Genomic DNA, 14421 nt, shown 5'->3' with positions numbered 1-14421 from the left:
GAATAAGCAAGCACAGCATGCTGCTGGTAAGCAGACTTGTAAAAAGCAATGAAAAGGAGGTTTCAAGAAGAAAGGAGGACACCCCCCCCCCCCTAGAATAAAGTGTTATATTCTGCTATATGGGATATATCCTGCTAAGGATATAACAGCCAACCAGCTTCCAAACCTTCAACAGCACATTCCACAAGCACAAACCATTAATCTGCTTGAGCTGAGCTGAAGGAAGAGTGGTATGGGCTTCAAGCCCTACAGTGATGTCATGCCAACTGAGTGAGGGAGGCTAGAGCCCTGAAAAGGTTACTGCTAGGAAAGTAAAAATGGGGGTGTGGGTGGAGAGAGGGACGGGCTACTGCCACAGTGATCCTTCTAACATCTACTGGTATAGTAAGTTTATTTACACAGCTGTACTATGTTCATCACAAGCAGTTAAAGCAAGTAAAGGGGAAAGTGGATACCCCTATCTTGTTGTTCCTGTGTTGAAACACAGCTTATCAGAGAGCCCCCCACTTTAATTCTTTCTTCCAACCCTTCATATATACTTATAATTAACCCTATTTTTCTGTCACAGAATACGAATGTGAAAATTACCATCCTCGTAAAATCCAAGTAGATTCTATTGAATGCTTTCCCTGCATTAACACCCACCTACAATAGTGGCTTTTTCTTGCATTCAATAGAGTCTACCTTGCTTTGGACCATCAGTGTTCTGATAATCTTGTGAAATGTTTGCCTCCCCTCCACAAAACCACATTGATCTATATCTGTCAACTTTAACAATGCATTTGCTATTGTCATAGCTATTAGTCACAGGGACTTTGTAGTCATGGATTAAAATTGAAGTGGGGTCTATATGAAGCTGCGTCTGAAGCGTCTTTAACCTCTTTGGGTAAAACACCTGCCACAGCTTTGTTCCAAGATGCTTATATTCCCCCCATACACACACTTTTAAAGTACTGTTAAACAAAACCTTCCAGGTCTTTATCACTTTCTTCCCTTTTAACTTTCAAAGATCCACAGAAATACTGTATGTTCTTAGAGACTTCCCTGTTATTTGACAAATCACCGTGTTAATCTCATCTCTTCCTCTCTTGGTTATTAGTTTTTAAGCCTCTTCGTCCGCTAGCCTTGTCATATTAAGCCTTCCATAAATAATTCCATTTATGCATTTTCTTAGTTTCCGTATTCCTCTGCTTTATACAAATTTTCATAAAATTTCTGAAATATTTTTAATTCTCATATAGGATCTCAGGTTATTTCTCATCATGGTCTTTCAGAGTTTGGCAAGAACCCTTTCTACCTTCTGTTGCCTAAGTGGTTGTGTTGAATGTTTTTTATAGTATTAAAATAGTTGCTTAGCAGCATTTCTAAACTCATGCATGTTATCCTTGTTCTCTCTTATTTTTAGTTTAGCAGTCTGCAGTCATTGCTTTACTTTTTTTTTTTTTTGAAATTCCCCTTAATCTATAATACTTTAGCCATCACACAGATTTCTGAGATGTGATCTTTACCTGGCATACACTGCATCCCTAGACCATGTTTTAATGAATCATTTGCACATCCGCAAAACAAACAGCATCAGAACTACATTTTCCTTGCAATATAAATAGGACATGTTGGAGACACTGATATGTTTCTCAGGGAATTCACATTCTCTGGGACAGGTTCTCCATCCTTGTCTAGTAGAGTTCCTCCCTATCCCTATTTAAACGCAACTTAGACATTTGAATGAGTAATCAGAAAATAAACTTTGCTCTGGCTCTTGTGTCTCTGGTGGACAGAGGCAGTCAATCACCCCCTACAAATCAAATCTAAATCAAATTTGTGGGTTGTATTTGGGTCGCACGGCTTGCCTTTAAGGGCCTTAATGGTCGTTAGCTTAGTATATGCCCATGAACCTTTGTCAGTCTCTGTAAATAACTTCAATTACTTCTTTCCCTTACCTCTTTCTCTTTTATTTCTACCTTCTGTTTAAACTCAGTGTTCATTTTATCCCACTCACTAGATATCCCTTCTGAAGAAATTCCTATCTTCCCTAATAAATTCAAAATAATTTCTACTACACATTTTTTAAATGCCCCTCTTTCTAAAGAAAGTGTCAGTGTCTCACTTTTACTTCATTACCCTGTATCTTTATCTTAGTTTTTATTGGTACATGATCTGAAATAGTTGTAAGACTTCTCTCAAAACTTTCAGTTAATTACACATGCTCCTGTGAAGTATAATTGTTTTTCCAGTCTAGCTCAGTTATTTTTACCTTGGGAAATATGTAAATATTTAGTTCATACTGCTGAATTGGCATCTGTCATACCACATATATTTTTCTTCAGAAACGTCCTTTGTTTTGCTATGTTTTATTTTATAGGTCCCCCGATACACTATCACTATTGTAAACCGAGTTCCAGTCCCTACCAGTAAATAAAAATTGCTGTTGAAAGCTGATTATTTCACCCAAAATTCTCTTAAGCTCCACAGTAGCAGTTTTAGACGGGATAAAATGCATGCCAATCTAATGCTCCTCTCCTGCCAGTAACCCTTTGCTACCACAAATCGACTATTGTTTTTTTCCCTTTTCTATCACTGCTGGAAGCACTCTAGGAGTCAGTAATATTACTCCCATTTTCCTTTGTCCCAGTATTCTGCTGAATGTCAACCCTGAGGTCTTTTCTTTGTCAAGTTCACACAGTCATTTCTGTACAAATGCGTCTCCTGCAGCATTGCTGTTTGCACCCTACATTTCTTAATATAATACAGTACTGTGCATTTTTTTTTTACTCTACCTGTAAGGCCATTAACATTTCATGATGATATGCAAACAGTAGTCATTGTGATAGAAAATTGTTATTCAAGACGGTTCTGAATGTGCATTTCCAGCTTCTTACATGCACTCACTGTTTGGCAGGCTGATCCCTTATGCAATTGATTCCTTTAATTTACATTTAAACCCATGTCACATTTTTCAAGATCTTTTGCTGCAAAGAAAACCCTGTAACGAAAAACTAAATAACTTTCACAAATCCTAATCTTTTAACTTGCAACAAAATATAAAAATCTGTGTATATTGTCAGAAATCAAGTTCACCCCCCCAAAAAAAATCAGGTGCAGTTGCCCCAGATCCACAGCTTCATCAACAGGTATTACCTGTTCTAAAATTAAGATTGCCTATGCTGAAGCACTTTTTACCTCTTGTGCTCCCACGTGCACTGACTGCTGTCTGTTGTTTTCTTACCTCTATTCTCCTCCCAGATGTGAAAAACAGCTTGCTTGCTTTCAGTAAAAATTAACTTTTAGCCAAAAGAAAAGGTGCAGTGCTACCTTTAAATAAACAAAAATATGCACTGTTCTATTAAATGCATTAAAGTATAAATACCGTTAGTAAAAGGCAATTAGTCATTCACTTCACACAGTTTCAAATTCCATGTATTTTAACTGAACTTTGTACCTTTTGTCAGCACAGAGTGTTCAGAGGTCTCATGATCAGTTACTTAAAGGGACAGTCTCTGAGAATTGTTTTGTTTGATCCAGCCTTTTACATTTCAGTTTGCCTGTCTGCGCATGCTCACCTTTGGCTGAGGGGTGTTGGGGAAGAGTGCCTGCAGGAAGTTCAAATGTATTAGCCAAATTCCATCTCAAACTGCAGTTGTAGTGACAACAAATCTCCTTGTGAACCATTCATTAGTATAATCTGTGCATTCTACCCATTGAGAAAAGTAGCCTTTCAGGCATTTTATGACCTGACTGCTGCTGCTCTAGAAAGCACGAGTAATGCAAGGCTTTTAAAACATTACTAAACAGAGTTTTCTGTTTCTTTCACTTCATATTTTATTTTGTAGTGATTGTGAATCCTGGCCAACTACAACAATTTTATGACATGGCTTACCCATAGAAAGCATCTAAGTGAGGCAAATAGTAGTGGAAACCATATTTCTCTTTCTTTCATGTTTTACAGTGTTCTGATTTTTGAATACTAGCCTGATGACATGCTAGTAATTCCATGACAGGAGACTAAAGCATTAGTGGACACACACACACTTCTTTTCATTTCAGTTTCTAGTTTAATATGTGCTGATTTCTGAATACTGCTAAACAAATGCACTGCTGCTTGTACATCTGTAGACGCAGGAGTGATGCAAAGTTTAAAAATTAGTATACGCTCATCTTTTCATTTCAGTTGTTTTATTTTTTGCTGATTTCCAGCTACTAGCCAAATGCACTTCCTAGTGCACATGCATCTTACTGAGTTACCGCATCCTATTATTTTTATTTATTTGACATTTGATTACTGGGAAAATCCAACTGGGTAGAAACCCATTTTCAGCAGAGGCCCAGGGGGAAGCTCCAAATTATTGCAAAACATTTTAAGAACAATAATTTTAGAATCTTTAAAAATAAAAAAAAAACATTTGCAGTTTAAATAATAAATTGGACATGATATTAAAATATTGTTAAGAATCGATACAAGGTATATGACAATCATTTAATATTTAGTGAAATTTCAGACAGTCTGTAGAGAAATTAAAGGCAAGTAATACAAACAGGAATTGCAATATGAAGTAATTGAAAAACAGACATGGTAAATTTAGAGGGAAAGTCAGGGGAAGAACATTAGATTAGCAGTAAGGAAGTGAGTGAAAAAGGGGAGAGTAAGGAGATAGAAGGAATGAAAATGTACTTGTTCACATTTAGGGATATAGTTTATCCTGGTTTTGAGCAAGAACAAAGTCAGAGTTTAGCTAGGAAGTCTTTCAGAATGGTTTTGAAAGATGAAAGGAAAGTATAGTCCTGATGGATACAAGTAAGGACTTCCAGGCCTTAGCAATCTTGCACAAGTACAGAAAATACCCAGCAGGTTTGCTAGGTTTATAAAGTTATGTTTCATGTTAATTATGTTTTCAAAACTTCTCTTTTAACTTTATATCTGTATGAATCTGTGTCCAGTTCCACTGTTGTTTTCTATAAACAAATAACTGAAATGATCTTGTACAGCTTTTGGCATCATTCTAAGTCTGCAGTACCTAATGAGTGTCTGATTCCTGGTTTGACAATAATTAACCCTACATGGTAACATTCATACTGTTTCACTCCAAATACCTCTCTACCTATTAGTACAAAAAATCTGGACAAAGCTTAAAATAATGGGGAACAAAGGCTCCAAAATACAGACAGATTTTAAATACTGCCCTTATGAACTTAGAAAGTTGCTAGAATAACAGGATTTCTGTTCGCATGCATTTTCTAAAGGATGTGATATTTGAAACTCAAATGTGTGTCATTATTTAGTAACTTTAGTAATTCCTCAGGGATTTGTCAGAAAATTACAAACTTTGAGGAACAGACCAAAAAACACGAGGCAAAAATCTGGATATTCTGGGAAAATCTGTACAGTTGAGAGATATGGTTCAACTGCTGTGCTACCCTGTTTATTAACATGTATTGGCCTTATGCCTTGTCGAATACAGCCAATCCGTACAAAGTGCATGTAGCAATATATTGTATTTGTGCTGCTGCCTGACTCCATATACTGCTCTTGCCCAAGTACATGTCACTGCCATTACTGATGATGTACTACAGACATTGGAAGCCTGCTCAACAATATGATGATGGTCTGTTTCAGAGAATGGTGGTAATGCAGTACAAACTGTCATTATGGCTGAATCAAAATTCATCATCCTGAACCACTCTTTCTCTTTTACAGGAGAATGTAAATCATGTCCCATCATGCATCTGTCAGTAGTCTTTACTTAGACTGTAGAATGTTACAAACCTTCAGTAACTGCTTAAGTCAGAAAAGTTAACAATTGTCTTGCCTGTGGAAAGCAGATACCTCACAGAGATTTTCATTCTTACTACGTCACCTGTTTAGGCCCAGACCACGATGTCCCCCGCTGTCGGTTTTGTGCCTTATTTAACACCTGAACCATTCATCATCGGGCTCTCTTTCTCGCTAAATTCTTTTGCTCTCAATCTCCATATTCTAAAATGGCTTCAGTAAGCCATCCAACTACAGATATTCCGAAAAAACATAAAGATAAAGACAGAGACAGACCGCATAGGTTCAAAACTGCTGACAACGCTTCCGTTAAGCTAGTCCACCGGTACTCAGTGAGGTGCTTTTGCAGCCGCTGATGCCCACTTCAGTGGATTTACAGGTCTCTACTGAGACCCATTTGGAATCCAGTATGCCGTGAGACTCCATTGACTATGGAACCTGTGGATGTCTCTACCTTGGATGGGTGCGGAGCCGCTGAGCAGGCACCAGCTTCTGAGGCAGTTATTCTCTTAACCGATGCTCGACTCAAACAGACTTCTTTTTTAACCAAAACTACTCTTAGGCCCAGAGTATGCTCTATGCCTAGAAAGCCGATGACCAAAGTGCATGCACCTACTCCCATACCAGAAAAACAAATGCTTAGAATGGCTGAAGACCTTATTAGGGGAAGTCAGCCTTCCCCTGCTAAGAGAGTCCAGTCCCCTTCAGCTTCTACAGACCAGGAGTCTGATGACTCTGAAATTTCTGATTATGAAGACATGCTGTTATCTGCTTATGAGGATTCAGATGCAGAGGAATCCATTCCCTCTGCCTCCCCTTCAGAGGATTTTTCTTTTGGTGAACCCTTGCATATGCTACTAGAGCATTTCCACTGGTAATGCCAAGACTATCCTCAGTTCAGAAAGAGGCTCAGAGAATTTCTAGAGCTGCCTCAACACAGGTCTTAGCAATACCCCCCGTCCTGGATGTTGTGGATGATGTTTTTATGGAATCCAGTGTTATTCCTGACACTTTACCTCCTGCCCCTAGGAAACCAGACAGGTACTACAGAGTACCTGACGCTCACAAATTTCTTTTCAAGAATCCTACTGCTGACCCAGAGGTCATTTCCCAGGGGCCTAAAGGTATCAGGGCTACTACAGCCAAGAACCCCACCTCTTCGGACAGGAATTCCAGAGCTTTGGACAGATGGGGTAAGAAGGTATACACCTCTGCAACTCTTGCTATTAGGGCATTGAATTGTCAGTTTCACATGCTGAAGTACCAGAAACATATTGTAGAACTTATTAAACAAAAAGTGGCAACCTTTTCAGACTGTGCAGAAAATAAAGAATTGCAGGCGCTTATGCACTCTGCAAGCCAAGTCAGCAAGCATACTTTGCAGTGTGGCTTTGATGCCCTAGACGCATCTTGCCGGGCAGCTGTCACTGGCACTGTACTGAGAAGACATGCTTGGCTGAAGGAGCAGACTTTGCCAGACCATGTCAAATCAAAGTTACTTAGACAGTCCTTTGAATAAGGACTGTTTGTTTGGCACCAAAACAGAAGAGGTTTTTAAAAAGATGGAAGAAAAAGCTAAGTCTCTGCAGACTGTTAAAGAATTCTTACAAGTGCAATCCCCTAGATTTCATTAGGCATTGACCTTTCCAGCCCCCTCCAGGCCTTCTCAGACCAGACCCAGGGGAAACAGACCACCCAGACTTCAGTCTCAGGGTATGCAGAGATCTAAGCAATGGAGTGCCCCCACTCCTAAAGCAGGGAGTGGTGAGCCACCTCCTTATGGAAAACGTTCACAATGCCTTCTTTACTGTACTCCCCAGCCCTGCCCAATTGCTTGTGCCCTTAGGAGGAAAACTGGCTTTTCATGCAGAAAACTGGATGTCCATCACTCAGGACTGGTGAGTCCTCAACATTGTATCCCAGGGGTACAACTTTTATTTCCATTCACTGCCAACCCCAAGCGGGTTTCCAGACCTTCCTCCAAACCAGTGGGCAGAGGCTCAAAACCAAGTACTTTCCCTGCTCAATATCAGAACTATTCAGCTGGTTCCAGTAGAACAGAGGGGTTCTACTCCAGACTCTTCCTGGTACCCAGGAAAGAGGGCTCTTGGTGCCCAATCCTGGATCTTTCCATTCTCAACACCTTCCTGGTGGTACCAACGTTCAAAATGCTTACCCCCAACAACTTCTTCCTGTGTTAGCCAAGGATGCCTGGTTAGTCACCCTAGACTTAAAAGAAGCCTATCTGCATATCCCCGTAAGGGAATCATGAAGGAAGTATCTATGTTTCAGGGCAGGGTCTATGCATTATCAGTTCTCGGCACTTCCATTTGGCTTATCTACTGCGCCCAGAGTATTCACAAAATGCCTGGCTCTAGCCATTGCATACTGCAGGCAGAGAACTATCCAAATTTACCCGTACTTGGACGACTGCCTGATTCAGGCGGACATTCAGGAATCGCTGCTGCAGCACCTGACATTTCTGAAAAAACTTCTCACTTTGTTGGGGTAACCATCAACGAAAAGAAATCAAAACTGGTACCCAGTCAAAAGATTGTATTCCTGGGAGCAAGCTTGGACACATCTTCCCAGATGGCATTCCTCACCTCAGAAAAGCAAGTCTGACAGACTACTTCAAACAAATGGCCACCAGAACCCAGCTATCTGCAAGACAAATACTGCAAGCCCTAGGGTTCATGGCCTCATGTACACTTCTGATTCCATGTGCAAGACTGCATATGAGGAAACTCCAGTGGTACTTAAAAAGTCTTTGGTGCCAACATTCTCAGGACCTGGAAACAGTCATTCCTGTCATACCCTGTCTAAGGACAGAGTTCCTCTGGTGGGCAGAAGCATGCAGCTGCAACAAGGGACTGCCATTTACTCAACCCCAAGCCACCCAGACCCTAACCACAGATGCATCAGACTATGCCTGGGGGCAAACATGGACGGAACATGTATTCAGAGCCACTGGAGCCCAAGTCAAATTCATCTGCACATCAACCAAAAAGAGATGCTAGCTGTACAGAATGCCCTGACAGTTTTCAGATCCCTAATCTTTTCAGGACAACTGCTAATAAAAACAGACTACCACAGTTGTGGTACATCAACAGGCAGTTGGAGCACAGCACCTTCAACCTTCTGATTCAGAAATGGGGGACCCCAGAGGTTGATCTCTTTTCCTCCCCCTGCAACCACCAGCTCAGCAAATTCTGCACCAGGAATCCTTACAGCAGGGCCTGGAAAGTGGATGCCCTATCTTTTCAGTGGGTAAATCTCTCAATCTATGACTTACCCCCTCTGCCCCTCCTTTCAAGAGTATTACTCAAGCTAAAACAGAACAGACCAAAGACTATTCTGATTGCCCCAGACTGGCCACGCCAGCACTGGTACCCACTCCTGCGCAGCCTGACATCAGTGCCACCCTGGCACCTACACCAGAATCCAAACCTCGTCTCTCAGCAGGAAGGACAGATTCTGCATCCACAACTGCAAACCCTAAATCTTGCAGCCTAGCTTATTCCTTGAATTCTCCCCCAGCGACCTTAAGCAAACAGGTGCTGGACGTCATTCTTGAAGCCAGAAGACTCAGTACAAGAAAATTCTATGCTGATAAGTGGAAAAGGTTCTGCTCATGGATTTAGTCTAAAGGAGAGGACACAACACTGCCCTCTCTGCCTCTTATCCTGGATTACTTAGCAGATCTACTCCACAAAGGTCTGTCATTCTCCTCCGTTAAGATACATGCCTCAGCCATTTCTGCTCATTACAACACTGAGCCACCTCTCTTCTCACACCCTCTTATCAAACAGTTCGTGAGAGGGGCAAACAACTTAAGGCCACCAAGGAGAGCACCCACCCCTGCTTGGGACCTTAACTTTGTACTGGAAAAGCTCACGCTTCTCCCCTTTGAACCTGCTGCATCAGCAGAGTTAAAATTCCTCTCTTGGAAAACAGCCTTGCTTCTAACCATCACTTCAGCTAGAAGAGTGTCTGAGCTACAAGCACTGATGGCTGTGGAACCCTTCATTATTTTCCATGCTGACAGGATTTCCCCTCAGGACTAGCCCTTCCTTTATGCCTGAACTGGTGTCCAGTGTGACTCTTAATCTATCCATTCATTTGCCAGCCTTCTTCCCTAATCCTCAAAATAAAGGGGAAAGGATCCTGCACTCCTTAGACGTGCACAGACAGCTCAGATTCTACCTTAATAGGACTCAGCCCTTCAGAAAATCTGACCAGCTACTAGTCAGCTTTGCAACAGGGGCAAAGGGCAAGGCCATTTCAAACAACCTATTTCCAAATGGATAGAATACTGCATCCATTTCTGCTACAAGCACCATGGAAACCAACCTCTCAGGGTGTCAGAACACATTCCACTAGGGCAACATCTACCTCTACAGCATTTTTCAGGGGAGTCCCTACCAGGGACATCCTGGTGGCTGCTATTGGAGTTCTGTACACACCTTCACCAGCATTACCACGTGCCTATCTTTTCCAAATCCAGGGCAGGATTTGCTACAGCAGTCTTGCAAGGCATACTAGCCAGCCCTAACTCTTCTTGACTGCCTCCGCCCTTCTTCAGCTTTGGGAATCCACCCAAGTGTGATGACTGCAACAGTGAAACACAAAGAACGTAGTACAGTTGTGTACACTTACCATAAATGTAGATGTTTGAGTGTATTCACTGTTGCAGTCTTAGTTTCCCTCCCTCCAGCCCCCTGGTTTTCTCTCTCTCACTCTCTCTCCTATCTATGCTATTACTAACCCCTTCTGGGGTTTTGGTATTGGTATTTACTTTTTACTGGTGGTGTTTTTCCCCACCATAACCTAGCTCCCTATTTGGGGGGCTCCTGACATTTGGGGCAAGAAAAACTGATGTAATGGCATTGGCTGCCTGTTTTTAAACCCCTGACAACCTGAAGTCACTCCTGGGGCGACAGCATCCGATGCAGAAATACTAAGTCTCTGGTATTTGGACCGACTGGGGCCTACCTGCAGGCAGATAACCCAAGTGTGATGACTGCAACATTGAATACACTCAAATATCTACATTTATGCTAAGTGTACACGACTGTACTTTCCTTCTGTTGCTGTGCAACTCCAACTGAACTTTTGTACTGGTTCCCTATGGAAGGCTCCAAAATATCTTCGTATGGCAACTGGTCATATATTTCCTGATCCACTGGTTTCTCCTTAATTTGGGGATCCATTGGTGTAGCCTGTTGTGATGTTATAAGAGTTAGATTTTCTGCACTAAATCCTTCACTTTGCAGGTAATCCATTACCTCACTTTCTGTTTCTTTAACTTCTCCATTACTAATTCTGTTTTCTACATTTCCTCTTTGTTTTTGTATTTTTATATTGCAAAATTTTTCACATCTGGATGCCTTTGCGTGTATTTCTCTTCAAATATCTTTGGTGTTGCTCTTTTTGTATTGATTAGTTTTGCTTTCTCCTTTGCATAAATACTGCACCATATTAAATTTCCTTTTCTTTCCCATGTCCATATTTCTTCTTCAGATGTTTCCTGCTCCTCTTATTTCTCCCTATTTGGGGAACTCGTTCCGTCATTGTTTGGTATAATCTATATTAGACTTTGTACACTAAATCCTTTAATTTGCCAGGTATTCCCTAACTTCATCTTCTATTTTTTTAATTACTACTTTACTAATCTTCTATTCCACATTTCCTCTTTGTGATCTTATTTTTTGTATTGTAAAATTTTCCTTGTCTGGATGTCTTTGCACCTGTATGTCTCTCTCTCCTTTGCATGACTGTTGTATCATATCAGATCTCTCTTTCTTTCCCATGTCCACGGTTCTCTTTTATACCCTTCAGAAATTCCTACGTTTTGTTCTTTATATTTTCGCACTTCCTCAGTCGCTTCTTTTTCCAACAGCTTCAGGTTTCTTGGTCATTAGTTTTTCATAAATCTGTTCTATTAATAAACACAAATTTTGTATTTGAAGCTTCTGACAGTTTTTCTGTCTAAAGTATTGGGTGAGCAAATGACCATAACTAAGGCAATGATTCTTTTGATCTGGGGCACAGGATAATTGCTTAAACATAGTTAGTCTTTGCTAAGTTTGATACACTTGGATACAAAAAAAATACTATAAAATGGAAATCAGAGTCTAAATCACTGTATTTGAAGTTCTGAAAATTCTCTAAAAGAGGTAAAATAACTGGAAGAGGGAACTTTAGAAAAGAGAAGGAACAAATTTAATAGAAATAAATTGAAATTGTTGGAACAATACATGCAGAATAATGTTCTGGAGAAGGATAAGTGAGTTTTAAAAGAAAGCAGGAATTTGTCAATTTATGTAATGTTGGACTGACGATAGTTTGAAAGAAAAGGTATATGATGTATAATCTATGTAAATGGGAAATATTAATATGGTGTATATCTTTGGTGATAATTATAACAGTGTTTAAAAAGTCCCAAACTAGGCAAATGAGGGTGAACGCACTCAAAGCTTACATCTCTGACTTCAGGAAACAGTTAATTAACATAAGTGCTACACAAGTCCAAATCACTTCAAATGTTGACAGTAACTGTTGGATGGATGTGAATACTCAGGACAATAATAGCTGCAAAACTATAATGACTGCCATTACTGATTTGACAGTAATCCTCAGAAATTTACCACAAAAAAATAGGTTAACAAAGGACAGTACTTAAATATACGGCAAAATCAATGATGTTCTGCAAACTCAGAGACAGATAAGAGGCAGACCACAATAATTTGCACTTAAGTTAACAGAGCAACAGGTTTTGCATCAAAATGCATTTTCTGAACGTCCAAACAACAAAAAATATGAAACTGTAATACTAAAAAATACTGAATAGTTACTAAATAACTGGCATTTGTAACCGGCTATAAACCTAAGTGATTTTTAGGTTTATCAGACAATGAAAACTTGAAGGTCTGGCAGTTAATGCAAAAGAAAGATTAAGGCTCTGAAGTCTTAGTGAGCTGCTACCTGTAGTCAAAGGCAGAGGGTTTGATTCTTTTCTACTTCCATTTTCTAGACTGTGACTTTGAGTAAGTTGCTTAACCACATATTGTGCCTTGGTTACTCCTTTACCCAGTTCAAAATATAAAAAAACAAAAAACAGGGTGTATATATGAGGCTAAATACTCATGTGCAGTTTCCGAACACTAAAAGCAGTTCCAGACTATGGTCATATTGGACCACAGGCAGAGTAATGGGAGCAGACCCATCCCCACGGCCATAATGACACCCCATTACCTGGCTGTCTCTTCAGTCACCATAAAGCACTGTTGAAATCTGTTAGCGTGCATACTATTTCTTGCTGTACTTTTACTGTGTTCACAGACATTTAGATTTAATTTAAAACTTTTATTACAAGTTTTACAGCAAAAACACTGAAAGCCATTTGAAGAACAAAACAGAACACTCACAGTGAAAACCGAGAGAATTAGAAATAGTAAACTTCTCTTCCTTTGACACTCACATTTAGTGAAAATGCATCCAACAGAACATTAAACTACAAGACACATACAGGGATTCACAGTCAAATAGCATATAATGATGCTTTAATGCAAATCTTGATGAGATGGGAACTCCTAAAGCTATTCCCATTATGACTGTTTTTCCCTCTTTGAGACAGAAGGCACCCTATGAGGTGGGTGTAAGCAGCTTTGTATACACATTGAGTATGTAGTGGCCTGCAATTTTCTTTTATTTATTTATTATTTATTTAGTTACTTATTTAACATTTGTTTACCGGGAAAGTCTGACTTGGAATAAGCCAACTTTCAGCGGAGGCCTGGGGAGAAATGCTCCAGACACATGTCTTTGTAATATGGGAGGAAACCGGAGCACCTGGCGGGAACACACACATGAATGCAGGAATGGTATGCAGACTGTGCACAGAACACACCCCAGTTGAGAATCGAACTGGAGAATCTCTTGCTGTGAGACAACAATGCAAACTACTGCTCCATTTTTATCATCATCGTCATCATCATAATAATAGGATATGGCTAGCCAACCCTTGGCCTATTACTATGCATTGCCCTTAGCAAATTATCTCAGTTCTGAATCATTAGTCTTTAGTTACACATTACTGTGACTTAGAAATGGAATCAGCTGACTATGAGACTCCTGTGAATTGTATGGCTGTGAATATTCAGAGTTTTCTCTTTGCAAGTATTTTTTTTTTTTTTAATTATGATAGGAAGCCAAGTAAGCAGTGGACAGTGGCAGCAACAGATCACAGCAGAGTATGTCCCTATATACCTCTCAACTTGCATGTTCAAGAATTATAGACTTTGCCAAAAATAATAGAGGAGGGTATCGTGGGCAATTTGAAATAATACTCTAATTCACTTAAAAAGTTTAACAGAACAACAGGTTTTATATCGGTGTGCATGTCCAAAAAAAAAGTATAAAACTTTCATGTTTACAAGTATTGACTTGTCTGTAATCCTCAGTGAGTTACCAGGAAATAAGGGATAGGGCAGAAAACTACGAGCCAAAGTCCAAGACATGCAAAATCCAGGGCAACTGAGAGGTATGGTTCCCTGCATACTCTTTGCTAAAGAATTTTGGACATAGCCAAAAATAACAGGGACAAAATCTGTTATACTTTTTAATATTACTTGAATTAAATTAAAAAGATA

The 14421-nt window shown here is 40.0% G+C and overlaps 1 protein-coding gene across 2 annotated transcripts in view; it reads left to right on the top strand.

Moving 5' to 3' along the window:
* The window catches only part of RALGAPB (Ral GTPase activating protein non-catalytic subunit beta), a 3411848-nt gene that overhangs the window by 2993228 nt on the left and 404199 nt on the right, over window positions 1–14421 (top strand). The gene's annotated exons all lie outside the window — the stretch shown is intronic.

The sequence above is a fragment of the Protopterus annectens genome, chromosome 12.part0 (genome assembly GCF_019279795.1).
Source record: "Protopterus annectens isolate FY-2018-M chromosome 12.part0, PAN1.0, whole genome shotgun sequence".
Lineage (NCBI taxonomy): Eukaryota > Metazoa > Chordata > Ceratodontiformes > Protopteridae > Protopterus > Protopterus annectens.
This window is presented reverse-complemented; position numbering and strand designations above follow the sequence as displayed.